We start from the raw sequence: 18,125 nt of genomic DNA on the forward strand, positions 1-18,125 counted from the left end.
ATTTAGACACAATGATGATGTATAGACGCATTTATTTGTTTATCATTTTGTATACAATTTTTTATTTTCGATATTATAGTATATCATTTTTTGTTCTTTTTATTTTTTCATGATTTATCCATTTATTTATATATTATTTGGGATATATAGTGCATTTTAATGTGTAATATTATGATGCAATATCTATTTATTATTAAATATTATGTGTCATATTATGTTGCAATATTTATTTATTATTAAATATTTATTATTATTCACTAGTTTGTATTAGCGTTTGATACTTATCATTATATACAGTGAAGGAAATAAGTATTTGATCCCTTGCTGATTTTGTAAGTTTGCCCACTGTCAAAGACATGAACAGTCTAGAATTTTTAGGCTAGGTTAATTTTACCAGTGAGAGATAGATTATATAAAAAAAACAAAAAACTGAAAATCACATTGTCAAAATTATATATATTTATTTGCATTGTGCACAGAGAAATAAGTATTTGATCCCTTTGGCAAACAAGACTTAATACTTGGTGGCAAAACCCTTGTTGGCAAGCACAGCAGTCAGACGTTTTTTGTAGTTGATGATGAGGTTTGCTCACATGTTAGATGGAATTTTGGCCCACTCCTCTTTGCAGATCATCTGTAAATCATTAAGATTTCGAGGCTGTCGCTTGGCAACTCGGATCTTCAGCTCCCTCCATAAATTTTCGATGGGATTAAGGTCTGGAGACTGGCTAGACCACTGCATGACCTTAATGTGCTTCTTTTTGAGCCACTCCTTTGTTGCCTTGGCTGCATGTTTCGGGTCATTGTCGTGCTGGAAGACCCAGCCACGAGCCATTTTTATTGTCCTGGTGAAGGGAAGGAGGTTGTCACTCAGGATTTGACGGTACATGGCTCCATCCATTCTCCCATTGATGCGGTGAAGTAGTCCTGTGCCCATAGCAGAGAAACACCCCAAAAACATAATGTTTCCACCTCCATGCTTGACAGTGGGTACGGTGTTCTTTGGGTCATAGGCAGCCTTTCTCTTTCTCCAAACATGGCGAGTTGAGTTAATGCCAAAGAGCTCAATTTTAGTCTCATCTGACCACAGCACCTTCTCCCAATCACTCTCAGAATCATCCAGATGTTCATTTGCAAACTTCAGACGGGCCTGTACATGTGCCTTCTTAAGCAGGGGGACCTTGCGGGCACTGCAGGATTTTAATCCATTACGGTGTAATGTGTTACCAATGGTTTTCTTGGTGACTGTGGTCCCAGCTGCCTTGAGATCATTAACAAGTTCCCCCCGTGTAGTTTTCGGCTGAGCTCTCACCTTCCTCAGGATAAAGGATACCCCACGAGGTGAGATTTTGCATGGAGCCCCAGATCGATGTCGATTGACAGTCATTTTGTATGTCTTCTATTTTCTTACTATTGCACCAACAGTTGTCTCCTTCTCACCCAGCGTCTTACTTATGATTTTGTAGCCCATTCCAGCCTTGTGCAGGTCTATGATCCTGTCCCTGACATCCTTAGAAAGCTCTTTGGTCTTGCCCATGTTGTAGAGGTTAGAGTCAGACTGATTAATTGAGTCTGTGGACAGGAGTCTTTTATACAGGTGACCATGTAAGACAGCTGTCTTTACTGCAGGCACCAAGTTGATTTGGAGCGTGTAACTGGTCTGGAGGAGGCTGAACTCTTAATGGTTGGTAGGGGATCAAATACTTATTTCTCTGTGCACAATGCAAATAAATATATATAATTTTGACAATGTGATTTTCTGTTTCTTTTTTTTATATAATCTATCTCTCACTGGTAAAATTAACCTAGCCTAAAAATTCTAGACTGTTCATGACTTTGACAGTGGGCAAACTTACAAAATCAGCAAGGGATCAAATACTTATTTCCTTCACTGTATGTTTGTATTGGTGTACTGAACTAATTTATTCACATCACACTGCACTTATTTATATTTATTCAGACAACACTAATTTATAGTTTAATTTCATCCTTTATAATATAATATAATATATATGTTATAAATTATATATATTTTTTTATTATTTTATTAAATTTATTTCTTCATTTTGCACTTCTTATTGTTTAATTATATTTACACCATTAATATTTAATATAGAATATTTTTTCTATTTATTATTATTTTTATTTTGGATCCTTGTTATATACGTGTTTATGCATGTCTGTATAGTCATCAATATAGACATTTTAGTTATACCCTTTTCTCAAACAGCCCCCCCTTTTTTTCTTTTATATGTAATGATTTTCTATTTATTATTGGTAATAATACTTTTACCTTTAGCATGAATCTAGATTTATACATAGAGTCATACAGCACGTGTAAAGACAGTAGTGTGAAGTAAAGACCTAAATGGGTGTTATATATAGAGTAATATAAATACATAAAACATTTTTAATGCTTTTGGTGTTTCACTGTGTGTGTTTTTTCAATGATGTATTAATTATTATACAATCTTGTTGGTTTGGTATAATCACTGGTTTTCATTATATTATTTATTTATTTTTTATTATAATTTTAAAATATGTATATATATATTTTTTATAATACATATTATTATTTTTATACTTCATACACATTGGTCTCCCATTTAATGCACTAGTGGGCATATATTATTATTTTTGCAGATTCTTGGTGTTTTGTTTTTCCTTTTCACTAATATATATTCAAATGGTAACGGGTACATCTATATATATGTTTTTATGTGTATATATATATATATATATATATATATATATATATATATGTACAGTTGTGCTTTCAAAAAAAAATTAATTACATTTTTTATTTCAATATTTTGTTTGTGACTAGTTTGTTTTGTGTTGTGCTTTTCCTTTATGCACTCATTTTTGAATATAACTTTTTTTATATAATTTTTTATTTTTTTTATATATATATATATATTGTTTTATTTGCATTAGATTTGATGAAAGTTATATTTGGTGTCTACTGTACTGTCATGTATGCTGCTATATATGTATTTATCATGGTAAATTTGGAATATGGCTATTAATAATAATGTTCTGCATTAATGTTTTTTTGTAACCTTCCCCCTTTTCTTTATGCTTTCACAGCACACTGTTTATATACATATAAACATATTTGTCCTCTTCACACTATTAGGGATAGGTTAGGGATAGATTTCAAGCTTTTCAACATAATATGGAGCAACATGTTTTGCTTTCAAATTACTTTTACTTTTATCTACTTATGTTTCTCCCCCTCCCCCCCTTTTTTATATATTTTCTATTATTGTTTGTTTATCCTCACGTATAATGTTCTCAAACTAATATTGTCATGATCACCATATCTTTGCATTGTTGTCATATATATTGATCTATGCTCTGTGCTCGATTATGATCCTATAAATACCTGAATAGCATGGCGATTTTGTAATCTGTGCACATGCGCGGCGTCCTGTCTCCATGGTTTCGCCTCCTGGCCATGACGGGAGTGCAGGACACGTGCTCCCCGTGTCTAGTACTTCCGGTTCAGTGCTCCGGATGTGGACCAGTGAGATGGCGCTGCCGTCATTAGCAAAGTATGTATTTTCTGTGTATTGTGTGTTGTCTTTGTGGTGATTGGCTCAAGCAAACTATAAAGGGCTTGCTTTTTTGGTCCTGACACCACGCCCAGACGAAGGCTTCCGGGCCGAAATGCGCGTCGGGGTGGACACCAGAGACAGTGACATTTATGATGGGCAAGAGTTTCCTATTAATATAGACCTTCTGATACGGGCGTTTACTCTCTTCTTTCACCTATTTATACAGGTAATTCCCTGCTGTCTACTTGGGCATCTTCCTGGATGCACGATGTGGCAATGCCACATGGTGCATTTATATCAATTACTATATTTTATAGATTCATCCATATGGTCATTATGCATTATTAATGACATATAGCCCATGAAGTAAGTGCTGAGTAGGTCCTCTTACCTGTTCATATATAGACTATAAATATATCATACAAGTGTAATGAGCTGTACCTTTATTGTCTTGGAGTTACACAGTGTCATCCACACATTTATATGTATATGGTTACCTTCTCTATACAATCTGGTTGTCTTTCCGCACTGTGGAAATCATCTCTGCTTTTAAATTTTTTATATTTTATATTTCTCAAATAAAATTATACTGTTTTAATTGAACTTTAGTGTGTCAGACTCCATTCTTTAGGTTTATTATATTCATCAGCGGTCTTCACCGTTACCACCATGTGCATTATGGGCTGCTATGCTCAGGTTCCCATAGATATGGTGCATTAGGCGTAATACATGGTTATGATAAATACCCTAGGGACTCGTGCTTCTGGTGGTCTCCATTTAGGTATATTATTATTATTAGAGTTTCCGCAGCGATTGAAAGCAAAAGAAGTACCGTTGTCTTGGTGACGCGTCCCTCTTTTGACATCCAGTCCGACCTCCCTGGATGACGCGGCAGTCCATGTGACTGCTGCAGCCTGTGATTGGCCTGTGATTGGCTGCAGCAGTCACATGGGAAGAAACGTCATCCCGGGAGGCTAAACTGGAGGAAGAAGCAGGTAAGTTAACTTTTAATACTATTAACTCCAGCGGTAGTCACTGTCCCGGGTGCTGAAAGAGTTACTGCCGATCAGTTAACTCTTTCAGCACCCTGGACAGTGACTATCCCCTGACGTCGCCTAGCAACGCTCCCGTAATTATGGGTGCCCCATAGACTTCTATGGGCCTGCCCGGGCCATTATTACGGCCTGAAATAGGACATGTTCTATATTTTTCAACGGCATGGGCACCTTCCCGTAAGCATACGGGAAGGTACCCGTGGCCAATGGAAGTCTATGGGCCCGTAATTACGGGTCATAATTACGGCTCGTAATTACGGGCGTTTTTACGTTCGTGTGCATAAAGCCTAACAGAGCTGATCTCCCCTGCAGTAAAGCGCCAGTTACAGAGGAATAGTATAGTGTAAAAAAAATGAAATGAAATAATAAAAGTTCCCCAAATGTCTTTTCTGATGGAAAGGCCATAAAAAAAGTAAAAAAACAAACAAAAATAAAAGAAGTAAAAATTACACATAAACCCCTACCTTAACGCATTGTCACCTAAATGTACGTAAAAAGCGTTAAAGGGAAGTACGGAGCGCGCTCACGGGCTGAGCACACTCCATACTCAATGGGTGTCGGCTCCATACTGCAAAGGGTGGAATCAAAGATTATTTGATTCCGCCCGTTTTATGTTATTTAACCCGCACAGTGAATGCTGTACAAAAAAACATAATAATAATTAAAGATGGCAGAATTGTTGTTTTTTTGTCACCTTAGCTCCCCCAAAAAAATGTATAGAAATTGATAAAAAAAATTCACATGTATCAGAGAATGGTATTAATAAAAACTACAGCTCGCCCCACAAAATAATAGGCTAAACACACCGCTCAATTAAGCACATTTTTTTTCCAATAAGATGTAGTTTTATCTCAAAATTGTTCATTTTCTTAACAAATAAAGGAGAAAAAGCCCCCCAACATTTGTTAACCCCTTCCCGCTCCTTGACGTACTATTACGTCATGGCAGCTGTATCGTTCGCGCTCCATGCCGTAATAGTACGTCTCGGGAGTAACGGCCGTTTCGGCCGTCCTCCCGACACATACAGGAGCTGTGACGCTGCTGTCTTGTTCAGCAGCTGTCACAGCTCCTACAGCGGGGACCGATCGCTGTGTCCCCGCTGATTAACCCCTTAAAAGCCGCGTTCTATAGAGATCGCGGCTTTTTAGGGGTTAAGCTGCCATCGCCGGCCTGCTACGCGATAGCGGCCGGCGATGGTGACTATGGCAACCGGACACCAAACAATGGCGTCCGGCTATGCCATAGACGGAAGCCTAGTGGGTCCTGACAACGTCAGGACCCACTATGCTTGCTGTCAGTGCATAGCTGACAGTTCTAATACACTGCACTACGCATGTAGTGCAGTGTATTAGAATAGCGATCAGAGCATCCTGCCCTCATGTCCCCTAGTGGGACAAAGTAATAAAGTGAAAAAAAAGTTAAAAAAAGATGTGTAAAAATTAGAAAATAAAAGATTTAAAAGTAATAAAAGTAAAAATCCCCCCTTTTCCCTTATCAGTCCTTTATTATTAATAAAAATATATAAACAAACAAATAAACTATACATAATTGGTATCACCGCGTCCGTAACGGCCTGAACTACAAAATTATTTCATTATTTATCCCGCACGGTGAACGCCGTAAAATAAAATAATAATAAACCGTACCACAATCACAATTATTTGGTCACTTCACCTCCCAAAAAATGGAATAAAAAGAGATCAAAAAGTCGCATGCACCTAAAAATGGTACTGATCAAAACTACAGTTCGTTACGCAAAAAATAAGTCCTCGCACGGCTTTATTGATTGAAAAATAAAAACGTTATGGCTCTTAGAATAAGGTAACACAAAAAGTGAATGATTGTTTACAAAACGTATTTTATTGTGCAAACGCCATAAGACATAAAAAAAAACTATAAACATCTGGTATCGCCGTAATCGTATCGCCCCGCAGAATAAAGTGAATATGTCATTTATAGCGCACGGTGAACGCTGTAAAAAAAAACGAAAAAAAAACAATAGTAGAATTGCTGTTTTTTAGTCACCACGCCACCTAAAAATAGAATAAAAACTGATCAAAAAGCCGCATGCACCCCAAGAAAACTACAATGGATTCCTCAAGGGGTCTAGTTTCCAAATTGGGGTCACTTTTGGGGGGTTCTCAATGTTTTGGCACCACAAGACCTCTTCAAACCGGACATAGTGCCTAATAAAAAAGAGGCCTCAAAATCCACTAGGTGCTCCTTTGCTTCGGAGGCCGGTGCTTCAGTCCATTACCGCACTAGGGCCACATGTGGGATATTTCTCTAAACTGCAGAATCTGGGTAATAAGTATTGAGTTGCGTTTCACTGATAAATCCTTTTGTGTTATAAAAAAAATGGTATAAAGAGGATTTTCTGACAAAAAAATAAAGTAAATTTCACCTCTACTTTGCTCTAAATTTTTGTGAAACACCTAAAGGGTTCATAAACTTTCTACATGCTGTTGTGAATACTTTGAGGGGTCTAGTTTCTAAAATGGGGTATTTGATAGGGGTTTCTAATATATGGGCCCCTCAAAGCAACTTCAGAACTGAACTGGAACCTAAAAAAATTAATAAATGAGGCAATACTTCGCTTCTTACATTATACTGATAATGAGCCGTGCCCACCCCGAGATTACCCCAGTTTTGACCGTTTGTATAAACGGAGACCCCTATTAGACCGTTCCAGTGCCCGGTTTTCCCAAGCATACACCCCCGAGAAGTGTATTTCTATTGATGAGTCCCTGGTACATTTTAAAGGGAGGGTTCAATTTCGCGAGTACCTGCCGGGTAAGAGGGCAAGGTATGGCGTGAAGATGTATAAGCTGTGAGAGTGCATCAGGGTATACCTACAGGTTTAGGATATATGAAGGAAAGGCCACCCCCAAACCAGACTGTATCCTGGACTACAATAGGTACATGGGAGGGATGGACTTGTAAGATCAAGCCCTGAAGCCCTACAGCGCCATGCGGTGTGGTATAAGAAGCTGGCCGGGCACATCATACAGATGGCTTTGTACAATGCGTACGTGCTACGTCGATGTGCAGGCCAGACGGGAACTTTCCTGGAATTTCAAGAGGTGATTATCAAGAACCTAATCTTTAGGGACCAAGAAGGGGGGGCACCCAGTACTTCTGGAAGCGAGCCCACACGCATCGTACCAGGGCAACACTTTCCAGGGGAAGTTCCCCAAACTGGCAAGAAGGGAAAAAGTCAAAAGAGGTGCAAAGTCTGCTATAAGAGGGGGATAAGGGAGGACACAATATATCAATGTGACGTGTCCCGAATAACCAGAGCTCTGTATGAAAGTGTTTTAAAATTTATCATACATCCCTTGGTTTATAATTTACCCCAATTTTACTTACCCTGATGCACTCCGCACAGCTTATCCCCCCTCGTCTTTCCCCTCTGGGCCCTGCTGTGTGTCCAGGCAGCTGATAACAGCCACATGTAGGGTATTGCCATACCCGGGAGAACCCACATTACAGTTTATGGGGTGTAGGTCTCCGGTCAAAATGGTCACTACACCTCTAGATGAATGCCTTAAGGGTGTAGTTTTTAAAACGGGGTCACTTCTTGCGGGTTTCAACTGTACTGGTACCTCAGGGGCTTCTGCATACATGACTTCGCACTAGAAAATCCCGAGTAGGCCAAATGGTGGTCCTTTCCTTCTGAGCCCTCCCATGGGCCCAAACGGCAGTTTATCACAACAAATAGGGTATTGCGGCACTCAGAACAAATTGTGCAACAGAATGGGGTATTTTGTTTCTTGTGAAAATAAGAAATTTTCAGCCAAAACTACATATTATTTGACAAAAATAATTTTGTTTTCATTCCCAGCCCAATTCAAATAAGTTCTGTGAAGAAACTATGGGGTCTAAATGGTCACATTACCCATAAATGAATTCCTTGAGGGGTGTAGTTTCCAAAATGGGGTCACTTCTGGTGGGTTTCCATTGATTTGATACCTCTGGGGCTCTGCAAATGTGACATGGCACCCGAAAACCAATCCAACAAAATCTGTACTCCAAAGAACACACAGCGCTCCTTCCCTTCTGAGCCCTCCCATGGGCCCAAACGGCAGTTTATCACCACAAATGGGGTATTGCCGCACTCAGGACAAATTGGGCAACAAAATTGAGTATTTTATTTCTTGTGAAAATAAGAATTTTTGAGCTAAAATGACATATTATTGGAAAAAATATATTTTTTTTAAATTCCCAGCCCAATTCAAATAAGTTCTGTGAAGAAACTATGGGGTCTAAATGGTCACATTACCCATAAATGAATTCCTTGAGGGGTGTAGTTTCCAAAATGGGGTCACTTCTGGTGGGTTTCCATTGCTTTGATACCTCTGGGGCTCTGCAAATGCGACATGGCACACGAAAACCAAACCAGCAAAATCTGTACTCCAAAGAACACACAGCGCTCCTTCCCTTCTGAGGCCTCCCATGGGCCCAAACGGCAGTTTATTGCCACAAATGGGGTATTGATGCACTCAGGAGAAATTGGGCAACAAAATTGAGTATTTTGTTCCCTGTGAAAATAAGAAATTTTGGTAAAAAATTACATCTTATTGGAAAAAATGACATTTTTTTAATGTCACAGCCCAATTGAAATAGGTGCTGTGAAAAAACTGTGCGGTCAAAATGCTAACAACAACCATAAATGAATTCCTTGAGGGGTGTAGTTTCCAAAATGGGGTCACTTTTGGTGGGTTTCCATTGCTTTGATACCTCTGAGGCTCTGCAAATGCGACATGGCACCCGAAAACCAATCCAACAAAATCTTGACTCCAACAAACATATAGCGCTCCTTTCCTTCTGAGCCCTCCCATGGGCCCAAACGGCAGTTTATCACCACAAATGGGGTACTGCCACACTAAGGACAAATTGGGCAACAAAATGGGGTATTTTGTTCCCTGTGAAAATAAGAAATTTTGATCACAAATGACATTTTATTGGAAAAAATGACATTTTTTTCATTTCAGAGCCCAATTCAAATACGTGCTGTGAAAAAAATGTGCGGTCAAAATGGTAACAACAACCCTAAATGAATTCCTTGAGGGGTGTAGTTTACAAAATGGGGTCACTATTGGGGGATTCCTCAACACCTCTTCAAACCTGGCATGCTGCCTAAAATATATTCTAATAAAAAAGAGTACTCAAAATGCACTAGGTGCTTCTTTGCTTCTAGGGCTTGTCTTTTAGTCCACGAGCGCAGTAGGGCCACATGTGGGACATTTCTAAAAACGGCAGAATCTGGACAATACATATTTAGTAGTGTTTCTCTGGTAAAACCTTCTTTGTTACAGAAAAAAAAATGAATAAAATTGAAATTCAGCAAGAAAAATGAAATTTGCAAATTTCACCTCCACTTTGCTTTAATTCCTGTGAAATGCCTGAAGGGTTAAAAAACTTTATAACTGCTGTTTTGAATACTTTGAGGGGTCTAGTTTTTAAAATGGGGTGTTTTATCAGGGTTTCTAATACATAGGCCCCACAAAGCCACTTCAGAACTCAAGAGGTACCTTAAAAAAAAGGCTTTTGAAATTTTCTTAAAAATATGAGAAATTGCTGTTTATGTTCTAAGCCTTGTAACGTCCAAGAAAAATAAAAGAATGTTCAAAAAACGATGCGAATCTAAGGTAGACATATGGGAAATGTGAACTAGTAACTATTTTGGGTGGTATAACCGTCTGTTTTACAAGCAGATGCATTTAAATTCTGAAAAATGCAATTTTTTCAAAATTTTCTCTAAATTTTGCAATTTTTCACCAATAAACACTGAATATATCGACCAAATTTTATCACGAACATGAAGCCCAATGTGTCACGAGAAAACAATCTCAGAATCGCTTGGGTAGGTTTAAGCATTCCGACGTTATTACCACATAAAGCGAAATATGTCAGATTTGAAAAATGGGCTCTGAGCCTTAAGGCCAAAACTAGGCTGCGTCCTTAAGGGGTTAAGAAAATTCTCCAGAGTACGGGAATACCCCATATGTGCTCATAAACTGCTCCGAAGGGAAGGAGCACAGATTTTGATGGGTTGGTTTCTGGGCGCCATGTTTCATTTGCAAAACATCTTTGGGACCAAAATAGTGGAAACCCCCCAAAAGTAACCCCATTTTGGAAACGACACCCCTTAAGACATTTATTAGGGGTGTAGAGCATTTTGACCCCACAGGTATTTTCCAGAAATGAATGCGCTGTGGATGGTAAAAAGTGAAAATTGCAATTGTTCCACATATATGCCATTTCAGAGTTCATTATGTTGTGCCCAGCTTGTGCCACTGGAGACACACCCCCCAAAAATTGTTAAAAGGGTTCTCTCGGTTATAGCAATACCATATATGTGGTAGTAAATTGCTGTTTGGGCACAGTGTAGGGCTCAGTATTGAGGCAGTGTCTTTTGGCTTTTGGAGCCTGGATTTTGTTTGGTAGTAGTTCTGTTTGGGGTATTACTGGTGATTCAGTTTATAATGTGGGGGCATAGGTAATCTGTGAGGAGTACATCATGGTATATGTAATCTGCGAGGAGTACATCAGTGTATATGAAATCTGTGAGGAGTACATCAGGGTATATGTAATGTGTGAGGAGTACATCAGGGTATATGTAATATGTGAGGAGTACATCAGGGTATATGTAATATGTGAGGAGTACATCAGGGTATATGTAATATGTGAGGAGTACATCAGGGTATATGTAATATGTGAGGAGTACATTAGGATATATGTAATATGTGAGGAGTACATCAGGGTATATGTAATATGTGTGGAGTACATCAGGGTATATGTAATATGTGAGGAGTACATCAGGATATATGTAATATGTGAGGAGTACATCAGGATATATGTAATATGTGAGGAGTACATCAGGGTATATGTAATATGTGTGGAGTACATCAGGGTATATGTAATATGTGTGGAGTACATCAGGGTATATGTAATATGTGAGGAATACATCAGGATATATGTAATATGTGAGGAGTACATCAGGATATATGTAATATGTGAGGAGTACATCAGGATATATGTAATCTGTGAGGAGTACATCAGGATATATGTAATATGTGAGGAGTACATCAGGGTATATGTAATATGTGAGGAGTACATCAGGATATATGTAATATGTGAGGAGTACATCAGGGTATATGTAATATGTGAGGAGTACATCAGGGTATATGTAATATGTAAGGAGTACATTAGGGTATATGTAATATGTGAGGAGTACATCAGGGTATATGTAATCTGTGAGGAGTACATCAGGGTATATGTAATATGTGAGGAGTACATCAGGATATATGTAATATGTGAGGAGTACATCAGGGTATATGTAATATGTGAGGAGTACATCAGGGTATATGTAATCTGTGAGGAGTACATCAGGATATATGTAATCTGTGAGGAGTACATCAGAGTATATGTAATATGTGAGGAGTACATCAGAGTATATGTAATATGTGAGGAGTACATCAGGATATATGTAATATGTGAGGAGTACATCAGGGTATATGTAATATGTGAGGAGTACATCAGGATATATGTAATATGTGAGGAGTACATGAGGATATATGTAATATGTGAGGAGTACATCAGGGTATATGTAATATGTAAAGAGTACATCAGGATATATTTAATATGTGAGGAGTACATCAGGGTATATCTAATCTGTGAGGAGTACATCAGGGTTTATGTAATATGTGAGGAGTACAAAAGGGTTTATGTAAACTGTGAAGAGTACATCAGGGTATATGTAATATGTGAGGAGTACATCAGGGGATATGTAATATGTGAGGAGTACATCAGGGTATATGTAGTATGTGAGGAGTACATCAGGGTATATGTAATATGTGAGGAGTACATCAGGGTATATGTAAGGTGTGAGGAGTACATCAGGGTATATGTAATATGTGCGGAGTACATCAGGGTATATGTAAGCTGTGAGGAGTACATCGGGGTATATGTAATATGTGAGGAGTATATCAGGGTATATGTAATATGTAAGGAGTACATTAGGGTATATGTAATATGTGAGGAGTACATCAGGGTATATGTAATCTGTGAGGAGTACATCAGGGTATATGTAATATGTGAGGAGTACATCAGGATATGTGTAATATGTGAGGAGTACATCAGGTTATATGTAATATGTGAGGAGTACATCAGGGTATATGTAATATGTGAGGAGTACATCAGGATATATGTAATCTGTGAGGAGTACATCAGGGTATATGTAATATGTGAGGAGTACATCAGGATATATGTAATATGTGAGGAGTACATCAGGGTATATCTAATCTGTGAGGAGTACATCAGGGTTTATGTAATATGTGAGGAGTACAAAAGGGTTTATGTAAACTGTGAGGAGTACATCAGGGTATATGCAATATGTGAGGAGTACATCAGGGTATATGTAGTATGTGAGGAGTACATCAGGGTATATGTAATATGTGAGGAGTACATCAGGGTATATGTAAGGTGTGAGGAGTACATCAGGGTATATGTAATATGTGCGGAGTACATCAGGGTATATGTAAGCTGTGAGGAGTACATCAGGGTATATGTAATATGTGAGGAGTATATCAGGGTATATGTAATATGTGAGGAGTACATCAGGATATATGTAATCTGTGAGGAGTACATCAGGGTATATGTAATCTGTGAGGAGTATATCAGAGTATATGTAATATGTGAGGAGTACATCAGGATATATGTAATATGTGAGGAGTACATCAGGGTATATGTAATATGTGAGGAGTACATCAGGGTATATGTAATATGTGAGGAGTACATCAGGATATATGTAATATGTGAGGAGTACATCAGGATATATGTAATATGTGAGGAGTACATCAGGGTATATGTAATATGTGAGGAGTACATCAGGGTATATGTAATATGTGAGGAGTACATTAGGGTATATGTAATCTGTGAGGAGTACATCAGGGTATATGTAATATGTGAGGAGTACATCAGGGTATATGTAATATGTGAGGAGTACATCAGGGTATATGTAATCTGTGCGGAGTACATCAGGGTATATGTAATCTGTGCGGAGTACATCAGGATATATGTAATATGTGAGGAGTACATCAGGATATATGTAATATGTGAGGAGTACATCAGGTTATATGTAATATGTGAGGAGTACATCAGGGTATATGTAATATGTGAGGAGTACATCAGGATATATGTAATCTGTGAGGAGTACATCAGGGTATATGTAATATGTGAGGAGTACATCAGGATATATGTAATATGTGAGGAGTACAAAAGGGTTTATGTAAACTGTGAGGAGTACATCAGGGTATATGTAATATGTGAGGAGTACATCAGGGTATATGTAGTATGTGAGGAGTACATCAGGGTATATGTAATATGTGAGGAGTACATCAGGGTATATGTAAGGTGTGAGGAGTACATCAGGGTATATGTAATATGTGCGGAGTACATCAGGGTATATGTAAGCTGTGAGGAGTACATCAGGGTATATGTAATATGTGAGGAGTATATCAGGGTATATGTAATATGTGAGGAGTACATCAGGATATATGTAATCTGTGAGGAGTACATCAGGGTATATGTAATCTGTGAGGAGTATATCAGAGTATATGTAATATGTGAGGAGTACATCAGGATATATGTAATATGTGAGGAGTACATCAGGGTATATGTAATCTGTGCGGAGTACATCAGGATATATGTAATATGTGAGGAGTACATCAGGATATATGTAATATGTGAGGAGTACATCAGGTTATATGTAATATGTGAGGAGTACATCAGGGTATATGTAATATGTGAGGAGTACATCAGGATATATGTAATCTGTGAGGAGTACATCAGGGTATATGTAATATGTGAGGAGTACATCAGGATATATGTAATATGTGAGGAGTACATCAGGGTTTATGTAATATGTGAGGAGTACAAAAGGGTTTATGTAAACTGTGAGGAGTACATCAGGGTATATGTAATATGTGAGGAGTACATCAGGGTATATGTAGTATGTGAGGAGTACATCAGGGTATATGTAATATGTGAGGAGTACATCAGGGTATATGTAAGGTGTGAGGAGTACATCAGGGTATATGTAATATGTGCGGAGTACATCAGGGTATATGTAAGCTGTGAGGAGTACATCAGGGTATATGTAATATGTGAGGAGTATATCAGGGTATATGTAATATGTGAGGAGTACATCAGGATATATGTAATCTGTGAGGAGTACATCAGGGTATATGTAATCTGTGAGGAGTATATCAGAGTATATGTAATATGTGAGGAGTACATCAGGATATATGTAATATGTGAGGAGTACATCAGGGTATATGTAATATGTGAGGAGTACATCAGGGTATATGTAATATGTGAGGAGTACATCAGGATATATGTAATATGTGAGGAGTACATCAGGATATATGTAATATGTGAGGAGTACATCAGGGTATATGTAATATGTGAGGAGTACATCAGGGTATATGTAATATGTGAGGAGTACATTAGGGTATATGTAATCTGTGAGGAGTACATCAGGGTATATGTAATATGTGAGGAGTACATCAGGGTATATGTAATATGTGAGGAGTACATCAGGGTATATGTAATCTGCGAGGAGTACATCAGTGTATATGAAATCTGTGAGGAGTACATCAGGGTATATGTAATGTGTGAGGAGTACATCAGGGTATATGTAATATGTGAGGAGTACATCAGTGTATATGAAATCTGTGAGGAGTACATCAGGGTATATGTAATGTGTGAGGAGTACATCAGGGTATATGTAATATGTGAGGAGTACATCAGGATATATGTAATATGTGAGGAGTACATCAGGATATATGTAATCTGTGAGGAGTACATCAGGATATATGTAATATGTGAGGAGTACATCAGGGTATATGTAATATGTGAGGAGTACATCAGGATATATGTAATATGTGAGGAGTACATCAGGGTATATGTAATATGTGAGGAGTACATCAGGGTATATGTAATATGTAAGGAGTACATTAGGGTATATGTAATATGTGAGGAGTACATCAGGGTATATGTAATCTGTGAGGAGTACATCAGGGTATATGTAATATGTGAGGAGTACATCAGGATATATGTAATATGTGAGGAGTACATCAGGGTATATGTAATATGTGAGGAGTACATCAGGGTATATGTAGTATGTGAGGAGTACATCAGGGTATATGTAATATGTGAGGAGTACATCAGGGTATATGTAAGGTGTGAGGAGTACATCAGGGTATATGTAATATGTGCGGAGTACATCAGGGTATATGTAAGCTGTGAGGAGTACATCAGGGTATATGTAATATGTGAGGAGTATATCAGGGTATATGTAATATGTGAGGAGTACATCAGGATATATGTAATCTGTGAGGAGTACATCAGGGTATATGTAATCTGTGAGGAGTATATCAGAGTATATGTAATATGTGAGGAGTACATCAGGATATATGTAATATGTGAGGAGTACATCAGGGTATATGTAATCTGTGCGGAGTACATCAGGATATATGTAATATGTGAGGAGTACATCAGGATATATGTAATATGTGAGGAGTACATCAGGTTATATGTAATATGTGAGGAGTACATCAGGGTATATGTAATATGTGAGGAGTACATCAGGATATATGTAATCTGTGAGGAGTACATCAGGGTATATGTAATATGTGAGGAGTACATCAGGATATATGTAATATGTGAGGAGTACATCAGGGTTTATGTAATATGTGAGGAGTACAAAAGGGTTTATGTAAACTGTGAGGAGTACATCAGGGTATATGTAATATGTGAGGAGTACATCAGGGTATATGTAGTATGTGAGGAGTACATCAGGGTATATGTAATATGTGAGGAGTACATCAGGGTATATGTAAGGTGTGAGGAGTACATCAGGGTATATGTAATATGTGCGGAGTACATCAGGGTATATGTAAGCTGTGAGGAGTACATCAGGGTATATGTAATATGTGAGGAGTATATCAGGGTATATGTAATATGTGAGGAGTACATCAGGATATATGTAATCTGTGAGGAGTACATCAGGGTATATGTAATCTGTGAGGAGTATATCAGAGTATATGTAATATGTGAGGAGTACATCAGGATATATGTAATATGTGAGGAGTACATCAGGGTATATGTAATATGTGAGGAGTACATCAGGGTATATGTAATATGTGAGGAGTACATCAGGATATATGTAATATGTGAGGAGTACATCAGGATATATGTAATATGTGAGGAGTACATCAGGGTATATGTAATATGTGAGGAGTACATCAGGGTATATGTAATATGTGAGGAGTACATTAGGGTATATGTAATCTGTGAGGAGTACATCAGGGTATATGTAATATGTGAGGAGTACATCAGGGTATATGTAATATGTGAGGAGTACATCAGGGTATATGTAATCTGCGAGGAGTACATCAGTGTATATGAAATCTGTGAGGAGTACATCAGGGTATATGTAATGTGTGAGGAGTACATCAGGGTATATGTAATATGTGAGGAGTACATCAGTGTATATGAAATCTGTGAGGAGTACATCAGGGTATATGTAATGTGTGAGGAGTACATCAGGGTATATGTAATATGTGAGGAGTACATCAGGATATATGTAATATGTGAGGAGTACATCAGGATATATGTAATCTGTGAGGAGTACATCAGGATATATGTAATATGTGAGGAGTACATCAGGGTATATGTAATATGTGAGGAGTACATCAGGATATATGTAATATGTGAGGAGTACATCAGGGTATATGTAATATGTGAGGAGTACATCAGGGTATATGTAATATGTAAGGAGTACATTAGGGTATATGTAATATGTGAGGAGTACATCAGGGTATATGTAATCTGTGAGGAGTACATCAGGGTATATGTAATATGTGAGGAGTACATCAGGATATATGTAATATGTGAGGAGTACATCAGGGTATATGTAATATGTGAGGAGTACATCAGGGTATATGTAGTATGTGAGGAGTACATCAGGGTATATGTAATATGTGAGGAGTACATCAGGGTATATGTAAGGTGTGAGGAGTACATCAGGGTATATGTAATATGTGCGGAGTACATCAGGGTATATGTAAGCTGTGAGGAGTACATCAGGGTATATGTAATATGTGAGGAGTATATCAGGGTATATGTAATATGTGAGGAGTACATCAGGATATATGTAATCTGTGAGGAGTACATCAGGGTATATGTAATCTGTGAGGAGTATATCAGAGTATATGTAATATGTGAGGAGTACATCAGGATATATGTAATATGTGAGGAGTACATCAGGGTATATGTAATCTGTGCGGAGTACATCAGGATATATGTAATATGTGAGGAGTACATCAGGATATATGTAATATGTGAGGAGTACATCAGGTTATATGTAATATGTGAGGAGTACATCAGGGTATATGTAATATGTGAGGAGTACATCAGGATATATGTAATCTGTGAGGAGTAC

General features: G+C 37.9%; 1 protein-coding gene across 1 annotated transcript in view; it reads right to left on the reverse strand.

Moving 5' to 3' along the window:
• LOC142698612 (uncharacterized) overlaps positions 1 to 18,125 on the reverse strand; it is a 201,682-nt gene that overhangs the window by 93,909 nt on the left and 89,648 nt on the right. The window lies entirely within an intron of this gene.

This window comes from Rhinoderma darwinii, chromosome 1 (assembly GCF_050947455.1).
Source record: "Rhinoderma darwinii isolate aRhiDar2 chromosome 1, aRhiDar2.hap1, whole genome shotgun sequence".
Taxonomy (NCBI): domain Eukaryota; kingdom Metazoa; phylum Chordata; class Amphibia; order Anura; family Rhinodermatidae; genus Rhinoderma; species Rhinoderma darwinii.